Source organism: Ctenopharyngodon idella, chromosome 1 (genome assembly GCF_019924925.1).
Source record: "Ctenopharyngodon idella isolate HZGC_01 chromosome 1, HZGC01, whole genome shotgun sequence".
In the NCBI taxonomy this organism is placed as follows: Eukaryota; Metazoa; Chordata; class Actinopteri; order Cypriniformes; family Xenocyprididae; genus Ctenopharyngodon; species Ctenopharyngodon idella.
The window spans coordinates 18,919,447-18,937,629 of record NC_067220.1 but is presented as its reverse complement, the minus strand read 5'-3'; the positions used below and the strand labels follow the sequence as shown (position 1 = coordinate 18,937,629).

At 37.7% G+C, this 18,183-nt stretch overlaps 1 protein-coding gene across 5 annotated transcripts in view; it reads right to left on the bottom strand.

The window, feature by feature from the left end:
• The window catches only part of apbb2b (amyloid beta (A4) precursor protein-binding, family B, member 2b), a 58,027-nt gene extending 40,242 nt beyond the window's left edge, over positions 1 to 17,785 (bottom strand). For all 5 annotated transcript variants that reach the window (XM_051890514.1, XM_051890533.1, XM_051890524.1 and 2 more), the window contains exons 1-2: positions 17,683 to 17,785; positions 613 to 662 (exon numbers count right to left, since the gene is read on the bottom strand). The gene's annotated coding sequence lies outside the window, so the exon portion shown is untranslated. The remainder of the gene's footprint in view (positions 1 to 612; positions 663 to 17,682) is intronic.
• Positions 17,786 to 18,183: the final 398 nt, after the last annotated feature.

Below are 18,183 nucleotides of genomic sequence, written 5' to 3'. Positions count from 1 at the left end.
ATAAATCACCACCACTTTCTTTCTATATAAAAGATTATATAAAAGATGGTTATTGGTAATATCTCTGGTATTTTGCTTAACATTTTGTGCTAAAGAATAAAATAATGACATATGGGTGATGGTGATGACATTTTCATTTTGTGTGAACTATTCCTTTCACAACAATAATGCAATTCACATTCTATAAAATAAAACCATTCAAAACTCTATTGTTTGTAAAATTGTTCCCGCTATTGTTCCCTGGAATGTGCGTTACGACATATTATTGCTGCAACTGCCACTTCAGAGAGGACAGACTCCATCTACACAGAGCTGCAGCCAGATGACACACACACACACACACAGTTCTTTTCCACTCCTAACTTCACTTAAAGAAATGAATTCTGCAGCACTTAGAACAGACAGAGTTTGGTGTCTGGACACAACAGCTATAATCATAACACACACACACACCCTAAAATCCACTGTAGATTTTACGAGGAGTTAAAAAAAAAAGTAGGAATGTAAGGGAAAAGTGAAGAATTCTTGGCATGTCATTTTCAGAAGTCTTTAATTACCCATCTGAGAAAAACACATCACACCCTTCTCTCTTACACACACACAAGAACATACCTTTATCTCTGCAGGTAGAGGTGCTTCTCACATTCAGATGAGGTTCCTACCTGCAAAACAGAGAAATAGACAGTAAGTTTGTGAAATAACAGTATGTGTGAGTCACATTAAGTCAATAGAAATAATAACATCAGACAGAAATGGCAAATAAAACATCATTTCAACATCCTAAATATACACAACCACTGACTGACAGTTTTAGAAGCTGAAAATAAAATGTTAAACAAACCACACAGAACAGAAGTAAATATGACCTTCTAAATAATCCAACTGTGCAAATCAAAAACAGAGAGCACAGTTCTGTGAAGCACATCCCGCTGAGGGTGAGAGAAAGCAAGCGAGATGCTTGTGCTCACAAACAGGCGGACTGTTTAGATTAAAGGACATTTATTTAGCTGCAGAAACAGGGAGGAACATGTATAGTTGGAGTTAACTGCTGCTCATAACTGCGAATCTCTCTGCCCTGCCATAAAATTGCATCCAATCAGTGCCATGGGAGAAAAAACAAACATAAAACACTATTAAAACGCACAAAAACATATACACACAAACACACAGAGGAATGCTGGGAAAGAGATCACATTTCAGAGAGGAGAAATCTTGCACACACACACAAGGCTTCATATCAAAGGCTTGCTTTCCAGCACATTGCACTGTGAAAACAGCTGCCAAATGACAGAGAAGAAAAGAGGGAGGAAAAGAGAGAGAGATAGTGAGAACGAGTGCAAAAGGCAACAGAGAAGAAAAGAAGAAAGAGAAAACCCATTGCACTATGGGTTTCCATCAACATCTGTATAAACAATCTGTGTGCATAATAGAAGCTTTGAGGCGCACTTATTGGTCACAGATTGCACTTCCTTCAACACACGTACACGTTTACCTTGCTACCTGATTTACCTTGTTTTTTTCCCCATGTACTCTAAAGTTTGCCAATAGAGTTACAGCATATTGCCAAAGAAGAACTTAAACAAACCTAGATACGCTGATCATAAGAAATTATGAAGAAACATCAAGAACATTTTTAATCTGAAAAAAATCACATAGCCAACAAAAGAACCTGGATCTGAGTTCTGAATATGGAGAAAGGTTTTTGGAAATGCCCCACAAGAAAACGAAAATCACAAATGAGGTCTCTTTAATAAGCCATTTGTCTCTCCTAGACAGCAATGAGATTAAATGGAGAACAACAGGGGACTTTTGCTTAAGCCTTCTTCTGCTTCAGATGAGATTTCATCAGTTATAAAAAAGATTTGGCAAAATACCAATTTCTGCAATCAAAAGTCAATAAATTTCACATAAATTTCACAAAACAAGTCAATTTCAATATCACATCTCAAATATTTCTCATCAAAGTTTCACAGAAAAGCTATGCTATTCACATCAATTGTATAATAAGGTAACTACTATAAGGTATCATTCATTAACATTAGATAATGCTTTATGAAATATATACATTACATTAGATTTCATTAATGCATTAGACTGGCACTTTCATCTGAAGCTGTATTCATTGTATTGTTTTGTATTGTATTCATGTGTACATTTATCCTCATTCCCTGAATCAAACTCATTAACATCACTATTACTATTCTTTAATGTTCAAACTACAGAAATAATATGGACTAACAATGAGCAAGAACACTCGCGCTGTTTGATTGACAGTTCCAGCGACTGTAAAGGAAGCGTTCTTTGATTGCTTTCTGATCACAGTTTAAATAACAGATTATTTTTATCCTACTAAGAGAAACAATGTGAAGTTGACCGTGGCCTGGTTGATTTGCGTTAGTAATGTGTTGAAACCCGTGGTTATGGTAATGGGCATGACATTTCCAAAACTTGCTCAAAGTGATCGACCAATCACAACACACTGGTCCAGCTGACCAATCAAAACACATTGTGCTTTTCAGAAGGAGGGCCTTCGGAAGGAGGACCGGAACTAAACAGCGTTACTGACAGACTGGAAAAAGAGGTGCTGCAACAACATAAAATATGTGAAAAATAATGTACATCTTGAACATTCAAGCATGATAACCTATAATAGACTTTGTAAAAGGGCATAATAGGTCATCTTGAAGCTGATTATAATGACTACAAGATATGATGTTGTAGGAAAATTTCAGAAATTTGTCCCAAATATAGTACAGCTAGGTCAGAAATGCATACACAGCACTTCAGCTAATAGTCCATATCTTCTGTGCCTCCGCTGATCAGAAGAAAATGCTGACATACGTCAAACCTAACTGAGATGAAGGCTGTTTCTTCTGATGCAGTCTGCTCTGATACTGCTCATATGAAGAGTGACAAGTATGCATAGATTATATCATTTCCTAATAACCACCATGAGATTAAACATGATGAAACACCATAAATCAATGCTGTCATGCCAGACAAACACACAGCTAAAGGTTATGTGAGAATAAGATGAGGAATATTCCTTACTGACTTTGCTTCACAAATGTGGAGAGAATACTGTTTACATAAAACATTCCAGCAATTTTGTTTAAAGGAAAAGTTTGCCTAAAATAATAATAATACTGATAATAATGATAATAATTCATCATCATTTACTCACCCACAAGGCTACAACTTGTTGTTTCTGTGAATGTCGACATTTTTTAAGAACATTTTCCCTTGGTTATCCAAATGTTCTGGAAAAAGTTATTATTTTTATGATACTTTTTATTATACAGCTTTTACATCCTTTTTTAAACTTAAAAGCCTCAGTCCCTATTGATTGGAACTGAATAAAAAATAGCAACCAGCAAATTTATACAACAATAATTTAAACAATAAGATAATAATTTAAATAATAATGACATTTTCATGAGTAAACAATTACATCATTTATTGTGACATCATTATTGGGTGAACTATCCTTTTAAGTGTATGAGAAATGTGTAAGATTTAGGGCAGGAAAGCAATGCAGAAGATAAAAGGTACGTAGCCTGGCTCAGGAACACACACAGAGGAGCATTCTTGTCCCTTTCACAGACAAACACACAACCACAGTGTGTTGTGTGAGAGCCAGAGGCACAGCACAGGAGCTGAAATGAGCCCAAAACCCATTTCCTGTTCCAGCAGCAGACAGGAATTGGGGGAGGGAGATGGAGGGCGTCACTAAAAACCAGTCCATCCTCCTCAAACATGATTGCTAATGCCAAACATCTGGAGTGGGCTTACTCTCTCTCACTCACACACAAACACACGAGCATGAATATATGCAACTAGTACAGCCCCGCACCACTTTGGATCATGTTTCAGTAATGACATCATGGTGGTGGTGACATTCCACAGCTCTGGTTCAGTGATGCTATAATCTTTGTATGTCACATTCAAAGCCACCTCACATTCAATAGACACTCAATATCCCAAAGTGTCACGTCTTCTACCACTGTATCCTCTATGTGTGGGAACTGAAAGGCTCAAGCTAAAGCAAGGGTCAACATTTTTTTGGGGGGCTGGTTTTGACAACATTTTCATTAGCCGCATATGACATAATATACATGCACTAAAAATACTATTATATTTATTATATTTTATTTTAGTGATATTTAAAGCAGTGGAATTCACAACAATGTTTAATAAATCTCATTAAACCAGTTTTTAAAATTCTACTATTAATTTGGGTGGGTGGGGATTTAACTCATAAAGTCTCTGGCAGTGGAAGTGTACTGGGCTGGGCTGAGTATTGACTTGGCCACCTTACTTTCTTTAATATATTCAAAGGCAGAGACAGAAGTATATACTCTAGCAAAGGACAGTAAAGCTTTGTAACATTTTGTTCCTTCTCATAGTACTCACAAGGAGTTTTCACTAAAACCATATGGCATCGCTTTGTGTTTGTCTGGTGTGACAGATCATTCACTTCATTGTTATAGGTTTGATATACACTATCATTCCAAAGATTTTTTTGAAAAAAGTCTCTTATGATCAAAAGCAATAAAAACAGTAATGTGAAAAATTATTACTGTTCAAAATTACTGTTTTGTACTGATGGCAAAGCGGAATTTTCAGCAGTCAATACTCCAGTCTTCAGTGTCACATGATCCTTCAGAAATCATTCTAATACAAGGATTTGGTGATAAAGAAACATTTCTTATTATCAATGTTGAAAACAGTTGTACCGCTTAATATTTTTGTGGTAACTGTGATACATTTTTTAGGATTCTTTGATAAATTGATAGTTCAAAAAAGTACTTTTTGTAAGTACTTACTCTCACTTTTGATCAATTTAATGCATCCTTGCCGAATAAAAAATATTTCTCCCAATAGGCATAACAACATACAGTAAAATGTACTATATTAAAGATTGAAACTACTATATATTTTGAAATGTACTAAAAGTTTTTTTTTTTCTCACCTAGTGCCCTTTCAAAAATATAGGTGCAAGATTCCTGTGACCTCAATATAGATCCCAGAACAATGAACAGAGCGGATGGGCCACAATAAACATGACTTAGAAGCCTTGACACACACACACACACACACATACACACACACACATACTCTTTGTTGTGTCTAGCTGAAGTTCCTTTCAACCTCCTTGTGTGTGTGTGTGTGTGTGTGTGTGTCTAGAAATAAGCATGTTCTATAACAGCCAGCAGGATGAGTCCATTGTTCCCAGTATTTCCTCTGAAAAACAGTTCGACTAAATGCAAAAATGTGTGTGGTGACCTATGGACATAAATTTTAAACTAAGCAGTAACAAATCACAGCAAAGTCTGGATATTACATAAAACAGCTTATACAGGGTTTATCTCTCCCTCTCTCTATTTCATTTCTGTGAAACAGATTGTGCAGTAATATATTTGCACTAATATCCATTAAAACCAGCAATCTGCAATTTAACAGGCCTTTGGCCAACAGATTTTCAGACCGTTCTGTAGGTTATTCAAAGAAGGAGTGTTGTACAATACATTCAACTACCCAGAGGCACGCTTCCCCAAAAGCACTGTTAGCCAACTACAGTCGCAAGTTCTGTCGATAGCAACATAGTTCAGTGATTCAGTATTTCCCGAAACCATATTTCCAGAGAGCATTTGCAAACAACATTGAAAATTTGTTTAATTGGAAATACAGCCCTCAACCTAGAAGCATTTTATATATATACACTGCTCAAAAAATTAAAGGAACACTTTTTAATCAGAGAATAGCATCAAGTCAGTTAAACTCCTGGGATATTGATCTGGTCAGTTAAGTAGCAGAGGGGGTTGTCAATCAGTTTCATATGCTTTGGTGTTAATGAAATTAACAACAGGTGCACTAGATGGGCAACAATGAGACGACCCCCAAAACAGGAATGGTTTTACAGGTGGAGGCCACTGACATTTTTTTCCCTACTCATCTTTTCTGACTGTTTTTCACTAGTTTTGCATTTGGCTAGGGTCAGTGTCACTACTGATAGCATGAGGCGATACCTGGACCCTACAGAGGTTGCACAGGCAGTCCAACTCCTCCAGGATGGCACATCAGTGTTCCATTGCCAGGAGGTTTGCTGTGTCTCCCAGCACAGTCTCAAGAGCATGGAGGAGATTCCAGGAGACAGGCAGTTACTCTAGGAGAGCTTGACAGGGCCGTAGAAGGTCCTTAACCCATCAGCAGGACCGGTATCTGCTCCTTTGTGCAAGGAGCAACAGGATGAGCAGTGCCAGAGCCCTTCAAAATGACCTCCAGCAGGCCACTGGTGTGAATGTCTCTGACCAAACAATCAGAAACAGACTTCATGAGGGTGGCCTGAGGGCCTGACATCCTCTAGTGGGCCCTGTGCTCACTGCCCGGCACCGTGGAGCTCGATTGGCATTTGCCATTGAACGCCAGAATTGGCAGTTTCGCCACTGGCGCCCTAAGCTTTTCACAGATGAGAGCAGGTTCACCCTGAGCACATGTGACAGACGTGAAAGGGTCTGGAGAAACCGTGGAGAATGTTATGCTGCCTGTAACATCGTTCAGCATGACCGGTTTGGTGGAGGGTCAGTGATGGTCTGGGAAGGCATATCCATGGAGGGACGCACAGACCTCTACAGGCTAGGCAATCCTTGGACCCACTGTCAGACTCTACACTGGTGCAGTGGGTCCTGGGTTCCTCCTGGTGCACGACAATGTGGTGAGAGTATGCAGGCAGTTCCTGGAGGATGAAGGAATTGATACCATTGAATGGCCCCCACTCTCGCCTGACCTAAATCCAATAGAACACCTCTGGGACATTATGTTTCGGTCCATCCGACGCCTCCATGTTGCACCTCAGACTGTCCAGGAGCTCAGTGATGCCCTGGTCCAGATGGCAACCTATCACGGTACCACGCTTGAATTCACTGAGCTCCTGAGAGCGACCCATTCTTTCACAAATGTTTGTAGAAGCAGTCTGCATGCCTAGGTGCTTGATTTTATACACCTGTGGCAATGGAAGTGATTGGAACACCTGAATTCAATGATTTGGAGGCGTGTCCCAATACTTTTGGCAATATAGTATATATAGGGTACAACAAAAAGATCTTCCTAATGATTTTCAGTCTTGTTCAAGGTAATTCAAGCAACAGTTTTTCAATAACGGAAGAATATGTAAAAGGATGGTATTTGCAGGGTGGTAAAAGGATGGTAAAAAGCACACCTGCTGTTGGGGCAAAAGGCACAATAATTAACATGATAATAAACAGCTGACTGACTTTTCCATTTGTTGACATGACATGGTTAGATTCAGATGGTAAATATCATATATCAAATTGGGTATCTACCTTAGAAATAATACCCATATTTATAATTAAACAATCATATTTAAAAATATGATATTAAACATATCATATAATAAACACACTATTGCTCAACACTAAGGGTTAGGGATTTGAACAAATCTCTGTTTTAACCTGTTAATTTAGGATCTTTTGACTAAAGTAACCAGAACACTCTAGCATTAATAAAACATCTTGATAATTCAGTGATCCTCTTGCTTTTGGCTTGTGATAGGTGAATAAATTTACAGCAGCAGACATGACCGATGAGAAACACATGCACATACACTCATACCTTTGGACCTGTCAGGTTTGAGAGCGCACTGCTTTGAGGCATGAAAATTAGCATAAAAATTACCATCTGCTCTTGACAGTCTTGACAAAACATATACACACGCACTCACATGAAGCTAAGAAATATTGGAAATGCAGATTTACTTTCATGTGCCTATGTAACCCAAATCTCACCTCATCATTCTGTCAAAACAAAAAAACAGAAAAGAAACAAGATGGACGTTGACAGAGTTTGCAGACAGGAGAAGACTAAGCAGAGGAACTTTCTAGCAGGTTAATGTGCAGCGCCTGCATTTGTGTGTTTCACATCTCAGAGCCAGACATGCCTGACACGATTTCATTTCAGTGCAGCACAGAACGAAGGTCGAGCAAGGAGAGGCAGACAGAATAATATACAAATTCATTCCGAAAAACAGAATAAATATGTTTGCATTTCTCAAAAAAGCATGAAGAAACATAAGCCTGGCCGGCTATCGACAGACGTGCCAACACACAATCACTCTGAACAAACATACAGAGGAATGTGAGTGAGTGAGTGTGTACTCAGGCTCTGTGAAAACACCCAGAGGAAATAGGAAGTGATGTCAGGCTTGTCAATAATTGTGACCTTTCATTTCAAGGGGCCAGTGAATTTAATTATCAGGCAAATCAGTGTTTTTCGGTTTAATGTCAAGCAAATAATGCAACCCAACTCAAACATGCATACAAACTTGGTGCAAATGGTGAAGAGAAGATCCTTATATTTTCACCAACATGGATGACAGAGACATCAGTCATCATCTTTCTTTATGAAAACAGACCACATAGCTGTCTGCTTCCAACAGCAACAGAGAGGAAGAAAGAAAGGGAGAGAGAGAGAGATGGAGAGAACAGGGAGCGAGAAATAACAATACAAGCCTCCTATTGTTAGGCCGGGATAGAAAACAGGCATCAGGACGCACACATGCACACACAGCGGGAATGAAACAGCACTTTCATAATCCTGAGTCAAGCCCAAGGCAACTGTTGGTCAGATGAGAGGAGTGTGATAATGTTACACACACACACACACATATTAAAAATGACAGTGGCCATGATTTTACACCCCCTTTCTGTGGAACGCAGGACTGATTAGCATGAATGATGAGTCTGGCTGCTCCCTCCTCAGTTCTCTAAAGTTAGTCTAAGGCCAACATCCCACTAGACAATTTTTAAGCCGATTTTCAGTCGTAAGCTTTATTTACACAGTCATTTGAGAATCAGAGGGAGTCGCAGCAGCCGCATCTCTCAGATACGATCCAAACTTTATTCAGCAAACTCAAAGCACAAAGCCACAAATGGCAAATGTTTTGATTGCACAGAAGGGACAAATACACAATCACACACATTAAAAGGGTAAATTTACTTCATGTATTGCTTTATAATTCAGTCAATAGTTTATTACAGTAGTGTTCACATGGTACTCCTGCTTTTATTTCCCTGAGCTTCATGTTTGATTTGATGCTAAATTGGGCAACTGAAATATGTGACAACCTGACAGGTAATTGGAGAGAAACATCAGAGGCAGTCATTTATTTGGTCTAAAATGGTCACAAACGTAAAAAAATAAAAATGTGCGACAGTAATTTAATTCTGGGAAACAGTTGTGTTCATTCATATGTGGTTTTGTCAAATAACATACTGTAAGGTAGTTAATCTTTTGTTTCACAAAGAAATTATATTTTTTTCCAACTGACTCCCTTCATCCCGATCTCATAAGAAATTGCTTTAACTATTTTAAGTTTCCCTCAACCCTACACCAAACCATCAATGGAGCGTAAGCAGATCATATAAATGTACGAACGATATCATACAAAATCATATGAATTCACCTCCAATTGGTAAAAATGTAAAATAGTTGCCATAAGAGTGTGTTGCTCCCTTACTGAACTGCAAATCATGTTTCGGATTTGTCTTATTCAAAATGAACCAGGAATTGTTAAAGATAAATATAAATATTTGCAACAGAGATTTGTTGTGATAAATGGTTGTCTAAAAAAATAATCAATAAAACTTTATCCACAAAAATCACAATTTCACACAAAAATGTTACTGGTCATTGTTTAGCATGGTGAAATTCAACTGGGAAACTGTTTTTTTTTTTTTTTTTTCGAGTAAATAAAACCAAAATCTACACAACAATTTTTTAAACAGGCCGACAGTTAATACAAACCACAAATGCAAAAACAAACGAACAAGGTCACTACAGCGACAGATTCAAATAAGAACTAAACAGCTTCTGAACAGCCATCTTTATCAAACTATTGTGTAATTTGTCAGTTAAAAAGTACTTTGGTTGGTGGCTCCTAAATGTTTAATTTGACCAAAATTACATTGTTTCAAAGTAGCCTATGGCTACTTTAGCCTCACAAAAACAAAGTAGCCAGCAAACTTATTTAGGTTTACAACCTTCATTCAATTCCCGTAATAATGTAAGCCTAAATGAACACTTCAGTAGGCTGAAGCTCAATGCCTGCAGTAAAAGCACTATCCTGTAAAACAATATAACAGAGCAATAACCCAACAGTGCAGATGTACCCCTGTACTACATACACCCCCCTCTCAGCCATCAGCTGCAGTCTCTCCACAGCACCTCCCTCTCGGCCCCCTTCTCTCACTCTCTCTCTTTCCCTATCCCCCTCTGACTCACATTTTCCTCAGTCAGCAAGTCCAGACCCTTAAAGAGGGAGACAGAGACATAGTGCAGCAGCCTGCTGGAATATAAACCAACACACACACACACACACAGAGTATGCCCAGAGGACACTGCTATTAGCAGTGACATCACATCGCTTACCTAAAAAAACCCACACAGGCTGCAACAAGGATACCAGATCCTGTATGAAGATGGTTACCAATACACTGACAAAGTAATATCACTCCAGTCTGATGCTAAAGATTTGTGTGTCTGTGTGTGTTTGTAAAAAAGAAAGCCAGAGAAAGAAAGAGAGCAATGGAATAAGAGAGCATGTGGAATAAATATATAAAAAGGGTGAGAAGTAGGACATTGTCTCATCTGATATTTACAATTTATAAGTTTATGGAGCAGAAATATACAATGCACATATAGCATATACAAACACAGAATAAGAAAATTCTGTGTTAATTCTCATACATTCCAAAGCTCAACAATAAGGATGGCCAATTAATGGAACTGTCCTATCAGGCCTGTGATCTTGTGTTTTAGGCCTTATTCACCTTATTTTTAAATGCAGAAATAAGCTATTTTCTGTGAATGTGCAAGAATTCCAATTTAATTGCCACTATAAATTAATAACTTAAAGAATAACAAAGTGCAGAAGGGATGTCATGGTGAGGAAATTTTCACGCCGGTAAATAAACTTGCAACAACACTGCTATTATCGATAACACTGGAGGGGGAGGGGGAAGGGCTTTTCACTGTCGCTTTTGAGTTTGTGATCATGCTGTGGTATAGGGAGTGGTGGTACTGACCGCACATGTTACAAGATAAGACATTTGCCAGTGACGCTTAGGATCTGTTGCGCACCAAATCCTCCGCCATCGTCTTGTCAGTCATCTCTCCTTACTCTCGTCACTTGATAAATATCTGACTCCTGCTGCACTGTGCTGCGACTCTGTAGCTCGTGCAGTTAAAGCAGAGCAGACGCTTTCATTTTATAATTGTAGCGTCCGTTGTCCAACTGAACTACATGGTTTTTATTTCTATATAAATTGGCCGCATTGGCCAAGTAATGTAATCGGTGTACGGCCGAACATAGGTGGCCTTTGCAATTCAGAAACCTATTGCAAACAAACAGTTGGCACAAACAAGTGCGGACAGTCTTGTGTTTGTTTTTGTGATGTAAAAGTTCGGGTGTGTTGCATGGCTTTCCCGCGATGCTGCCAGGGCAAGACTGCCTGTGGGCGGTTGGTTGGCCATCAACTACCGACACATCGAAACTGTTTGTGTTTAGCTACGAGAACGGGAGAAAGGTGGACTTCGGCCTTATTCATCCTCTGACAGGCACTTCAAACAGTGAGATTGCATACAATAAGCTAGAAATGCATTAATGGGTCAAAAACGAGTGTTTGTTTTTGCTTTGTAAGAGTTTCTGCGTCACATAAGTTTAAATCAAACAGTGAGATCACATACAGTAAGTGACACACACCGCCCACACTTACATACAGTAAGTGAGAGATGCATTAATGGATCAAAAATGAGTGTTTGTTTTTGCTTTGTAAGAGTTTCTGCGTCGCACAATTTCTCTTCAATATCTGTGTTTTCGAAATAAACGCGATTCATCCACACTGAGTGTAACCGTTCTTTACGGCTCTTTAACCGATCAAACGGCTTATAAAAACGCCGCAAAATAAGTCTCAAAAGTTATCAAAGATGCAACAGCTTGTTCGTATTCGATGCAGAGAACAAAATGCGAATGGCTGTGCATTTATTTGTGCATTAAATTATAGCAAATACCATGTGTATATTGTGTTGCATGTAATAGTAATTTGCAGCGTGCATTTGTTGGAAGCTTTTTTTGTATGCTTTTAATAAGAGCGAAATAAATCTGTCTGAATCAGAAGCCGTTGCTGTATTGTCAGTCTCCCCTCATCCCCCTCCACTCCGCAGCTTAACCACGCCCACTTCTGTAGCATTTTTCAAAACTGTGGTGAGAACTGACTGCTGCCGAAACAGGGGGTTTCATGACCCTTTAAAAAGTGAGTCATTCAATTCCTTCTGTTCCTTCAAAACGCAGACTCATTCAGTTGCTTTGAGATGTGCAATGGCTCTACTGTGGATTTGTTGCGAAAGAGGAAAAACAGACAAGGTTTTAAGTCTAAAATGAAAGTCACCTAACATTAACTTGTCTATTGAGCTGTTGTAAAAAATCAATAGGCCACCACATTTGCAATTGTGCTGATATTCAGGAAAACAGCACTCTATATCCTGTTATAAATAAAAAACAAGAACTCATACAGGGACATTTTGCCCCATATATCTTGATATTGGGGGGCAGTTTTTTCATTTTGGTGGCATTTTTGCCCCAAGCCCCCGTTAATTTTCATGATGGTGGAGGGCGGGGCTTTTTTCAAGCAGATGGATGGCCCCTTCTGTTGCAAGGCTTGTTTCAAGTAAAACGGGTAGCAAAAGCCGCTACTGCAGCCGAACTGTGTACTACCGCAGCAAGCCTAAACTGTAAAACTATTTGTGCTACAAACCAGTGTGTTAAGATTATGATAATAAATTAAAATAATATGATAAGTACCAGTTTGCAATAATAACTAGAAGCGGATGACAACAGAAGCCTTACACATTTAGTTCACAAATGGCCATAAACATTTTCTGTAATAAACTGAATGCTGTTGAGATTCCAAGGATTTAAACATAGGTAGGTAGCCGGCTCACAAATATGCCAGTCAAAACTGAATTGTAAGAAAGTCTTGAAAGCATAAGTTATAAAGGGTTAAAAGCAACATAAACAAATTAAATAATTGTAAAAAAAAAATGTAAAGTTTGTTTATAATGGAGTTAACAGCTGTGTAATTACCAGTTATTAAAGGGGTCGTGAATTGAGAAATCAACTTTTCCTTGAGCTTTTGATATATAAAAGTTCATCGTACTATAAGAATATCCTGTAAGTTTCAGAACTGAAAACTTCCTTGTTAGTCAGGGAAACTGGCGTGTTACGGTGTTAGTGAGATGAGGAGGAGAGGAGAGCGATACAGGACAAAAATAACATTACATTTCAAAGGATCCTAATGCTAGGAATATGGTTATTTATTTTCAACAATGTGAATATCTCAGTTGAGGTTAATGTATTACTATTCTGTATTTCACTGTGAATTCTTTGGTAAATCAATTGCATTTTGGCGAAGGCTTTGCAAACTTTTACGATATGTATATGTAAATGTCTGGTGTGTGTTTGCACTGTTAGTGATGATGAAAGCATTTGTTAGTGCACAGAAATTGAGTTGCAATGGCGTGATCGCTGCATTCATGCGTTCAACAACATGTCTGTGATCAGTTACAATGTTCATCACTGCAGCCTTTCATGCCACGATCTAAATATAATGCTATAGATCTAAATGTAATGCAGCACTTTTTATGATTAGTTAACCTTGTGAGCTGTAATAGTAAAAACGCGCTAAAAGATAGAGTAATACTTGGCTATTTCAAATGGAAAGATGTTAGCCAATCACAGCAGTTTACACTGAAGTCTCACAGCAGACACGCCCCTTAAAACAGAGCATTCAAATCAGAGGGCTAAAATCAGGGTAGGAAAAATGGCTTTTATTTCTAAATTATGACAATTTTTGATGTAAAAAGCATACTAACATTATAAGTGCACCCCAGGAAACATTAAAAAATAATAAAACAACACAGTTCATGACCCCTTTAAGTAATTAAAAAAGCCCATTATTTTATTAAAGAAAATACAACAGATTTTTTCCTAGGAAAAATATAAAATATATATATATGTAAACATTTTAACATATTTCTATTAAAAAATTGTGGTGGGGCAAGTGAAAATATTGGCAGGGTAAATAAAAACTGGAAAAAAAAATCCTTATTGTTGAGTCTTGCAATCAAAAAATTAAAAGGTGGATGCATTTTAATATTGCAATGTAGCTCATTATTTAAACAGAAATTATTCGCAGACAGAACAGCATAAAATGAAAGCAGCTGCTGCATCATGGAGGAATGTTCCGGGTTTAACACAAGTTAAGCTCTATCTACAGCATCTGTGCCAACAGAAAAACATTTGCCCCTCAGTTTGCAAAATGGTCAGAAATCATATTTACAGTAATACACTTTCAATGGGAGTTGATAGAGCTTTGAGAATAGAACTGGAACAGACTAATCTTTTTGTGATCTGTAAAATACCATGATTTGGTAATAGTTAGCACTGCTATAGTCTACTCAGCACAGTGAGACTTGTAGCATGTATCTATCACTAGATATATTTCACTTGCATTATAATTTTTTAATTTATGCAAAGTTTCTCGAGTGAATAGGCATTGTGCACCAAGAGATGATAAAATGTTAAGGTCTACATCCAATTGTAAAATGGGTCATACTGCCATGACAAACCTTGGTGGTTCTTCTGTCTTAGCTGTATATGACAATTTTAGGCAACATCATATACCATAAAATGCTAGTTAATGAACGCCCAATGAGGTAGTCACCAAAATATACCTACAATAATGTCTGACTACCACCAGTCTAAATATCATGTGATAACAAGCACATTTACACCCAAACAAAATCATGTTACTACATAGGCTGGCAGACATTGTGCCAGCAGTTAACCAAAATATAACTCATGATGTGTCAGTGTTATAACAAACATTGCATCATACAACAATTCTTGAGGAGCACAGGCTCTGGAAATAAGACTTTATGACCACAACAGCCCTCAGCAAAACATTCCAGAAGACTCTCATTCCTAAAGCAGCGACCTTATCCCTGCAAGAGCACATCGAAATCTGAATCCTTAACAAGGATACTATTTTCACTATAGCAGACTGAACTGATCTGCTGTTGCACAACAAACAGACAAGGAGTGAAGGGATAAAAGTCAAGTTTAGGAGATCAAGAAGAAGAGAAAGAGGTTTAAAAAAGACAAGGCCACTGAAACAGACAGAGGTTTACACTGAGATTTCCTGCATTATGCATACTGAATGTGTGCTCAGTTTTTACAGAAACAATGGTTCAACATGCCTGTCCCAATAACAGCACTCAGTATCTAGATCTAAAATAGTTTGTATATTATTTTATAGGAAATATACAAAGATTCTACACTATTAATATGCCAATAATTAATATAAAAAGTAAAATTTGTGACACTGATCATGTGAAATCATTCTAAGTTCTAACCAACCAGTAACCAAATAATTGAGTTTATCTTACAGGCTAAATCAGGAATTTTTTCACATTACTTCTTGATGCAACGAAGCCTGAAATATGATGATCCCCTTGCAAGGGACCACCTTGCTAAAATTCAATGGCAGCTAGCTATATATTTTTATGTATATGTATGTGTATGTATGTATTGTGAAAAAGAAAAAAGACAACATGCTGTTTCCAAAAATTTAAACAACTGGCTTTAATATTGTAGTGGTACTAAAGTCAAAGAATATGACTGTGAAGAATAAGTTTAAAAAACCCTTAAAAGTTCACAAAATCAGAATTTGAATGACTTTTTCACTCATATTATTATTCTGGCCTAACAATATCATTTATAATTTAAATTGTATTAAAGGGTTAATTCACCCAGAATGTTCTGTCATCACTCACCCTCACGTCGTATTAAACACATAATCTTCAGAAAACAAATGAAGATATTTTTATTACATCATTTTTGTCCATGCATTGAAAGTCTATATAATCAAATCAACATTTTTAAGGTTAAAAAAGCAAAGTTTTTATTCATATTTAAAGATTGCCTTGACACACAAGAACAAACCTTGCTTCTTGTGCATCAAGCATTCATGTTTGAGCTGCGTTTATCAATGTTTATATGTGAATAAACCAAATGAAAAACTTCATCATATAAAATGATTGTTTCTTCATAAGACTTGTACTAAATTGCTATATTCATATTACTGTTATAAAGTTTAAAAAAAAATGTTTATTATATAGATATTCAATGGACAAAACAATGAGTAAAGAAAATTACAAATATTTTCTTTTGTTTTCTAAAGATGAAGGAAAGTTGTGGGTTTGGAATGACATGAGGATGAGCAAATAATTTTCATTATTTTGATTAACTATCCCTTTAAATTACACACACACACATGCGCGCACACACATGCGCACACACACACACACACACACATATATATTTCTATATCAGATTATTAATAATATTTATAAACTCATGAGCTTATAACAGTGCAGCAACTCATGAAGCAATCACACCCCACATCTCTTGTGGATAACTGTAGAAGGCCCAGAGTGGAAATGACCTCTTGTCATTTACAAACACATTTAAAAGATCACAAACAAACAAGCAGAATACTGAAGACAGCCACCACTACCATTTTATCTGGCAAAAACATTGCTTTCCAGAAATGTAGCAACAAGCTTTGAAGTAACAATTCCCAGAGCTGCGCTCAATGTTACATTGGCTCTCTACATTTCAACCCAATTATACGACGACTCGCAAAGGCCTTACTGTGGAAGATTTTGTGACTGGTGTACAGTATAATTGGCTATTGTACTTCTATAAAAAGAACGAAGAATGTGAAATGGTCTTCAGAGAACATGTCTGCTCTTGGAGCTGCCTGTGCCTGCCGCAGAACGGGCGTCATGAAACAGGACTAGAGTCGCCACTGCGACGCGCACCTACAGCAGCGAGTACGCACACAGGCCTACGGACGCGCTCCTGTGCATGCGCTCACACTAATGATTCTTTCAAACACACATGTTGGTGCTTTAACTTAAACAAACAAGCGCGTTTGCCTCAGTCCCGTATGATACGCTATGAATTCCCGCTGCTTTGACTTTCCCATTGGCCTGGCCTTGAACAGGGGGCTGGAGCCTGCCATGGACCTGAGAGGGGAGAGGCGAGGCGCGTAAAAATAACCGTGGCGAAATAAAAGGCCCAAATGGCACTTATTTAATAATATACAGCCTAATGTTGAAGTGACATTTCTTGTAAAAGTGAAGGATCAAAGGCGAAACACAAAGTGACCCGTTAAGTCAAGCGAAATTCAGGAGGGCTGTGACCACACGCACGACCCCCGTTTACACCATTACATCGCAACTAAAACGAACAGGATACAACAACATAAAGGACGCGTCAAAATCGTTACAATATATTAAGAGATAACGTGTTTGTTACTGTAGCAACGATCATATTCGAAACAGTTAGTCAGAAGCCCATTGCCAAGGCGTCAATCCGCCTTCTGCTATCGTTGTTAGGGCGAAGCACGTCCACAAATATTTCCAGCCTTTCAAACTTATTACCAACAAAAGTGGCAAACGGAAAGAATTAAATGTTCTCAAATCATAAATCCAGCTGCTCTTATGTCCAGGTTAAATATTTTGATATAGCACATCACTCACCTCAGATGTCAGCACCCTCTCCCGTTCTCCTCCTTTTTTTTCTGGTTTACCTCTCGTCTATTCTCCTCCTCTCCTCTAGCGATGTCCGATTCGCGAACGACTCGTTCGTTTGAGTCGGACCTTTTCAATGAACCGGTTCCTAAATCCATTCTGAACGATTCGTTCACTAAAAATCGGTCCTTGCAATTCTCGAGTCAATAAATGATTCATTAAAAAATGAGAACCTTCTCATTTGGACATCCCCGATTCGTATAGAGCTGAAAAGCAGCGAGTAAACATTTTATTAAAACATTTTTATACGAGTTATGAACATTAATATTACTGTTTTTAAAATGTAAATTTCATGTAGATTCAAAATTAGCCTACTTTGTTTTAAAAATAACAGTTTAACAATTTAACTGGGGCACATGACTTACAATAAACTACCTTGTTTAAAAATAATAAGAAGCAATCTATTCCTTCTGTTGCAACAAAGAATATACATTTACAAGCAAGTCAAAG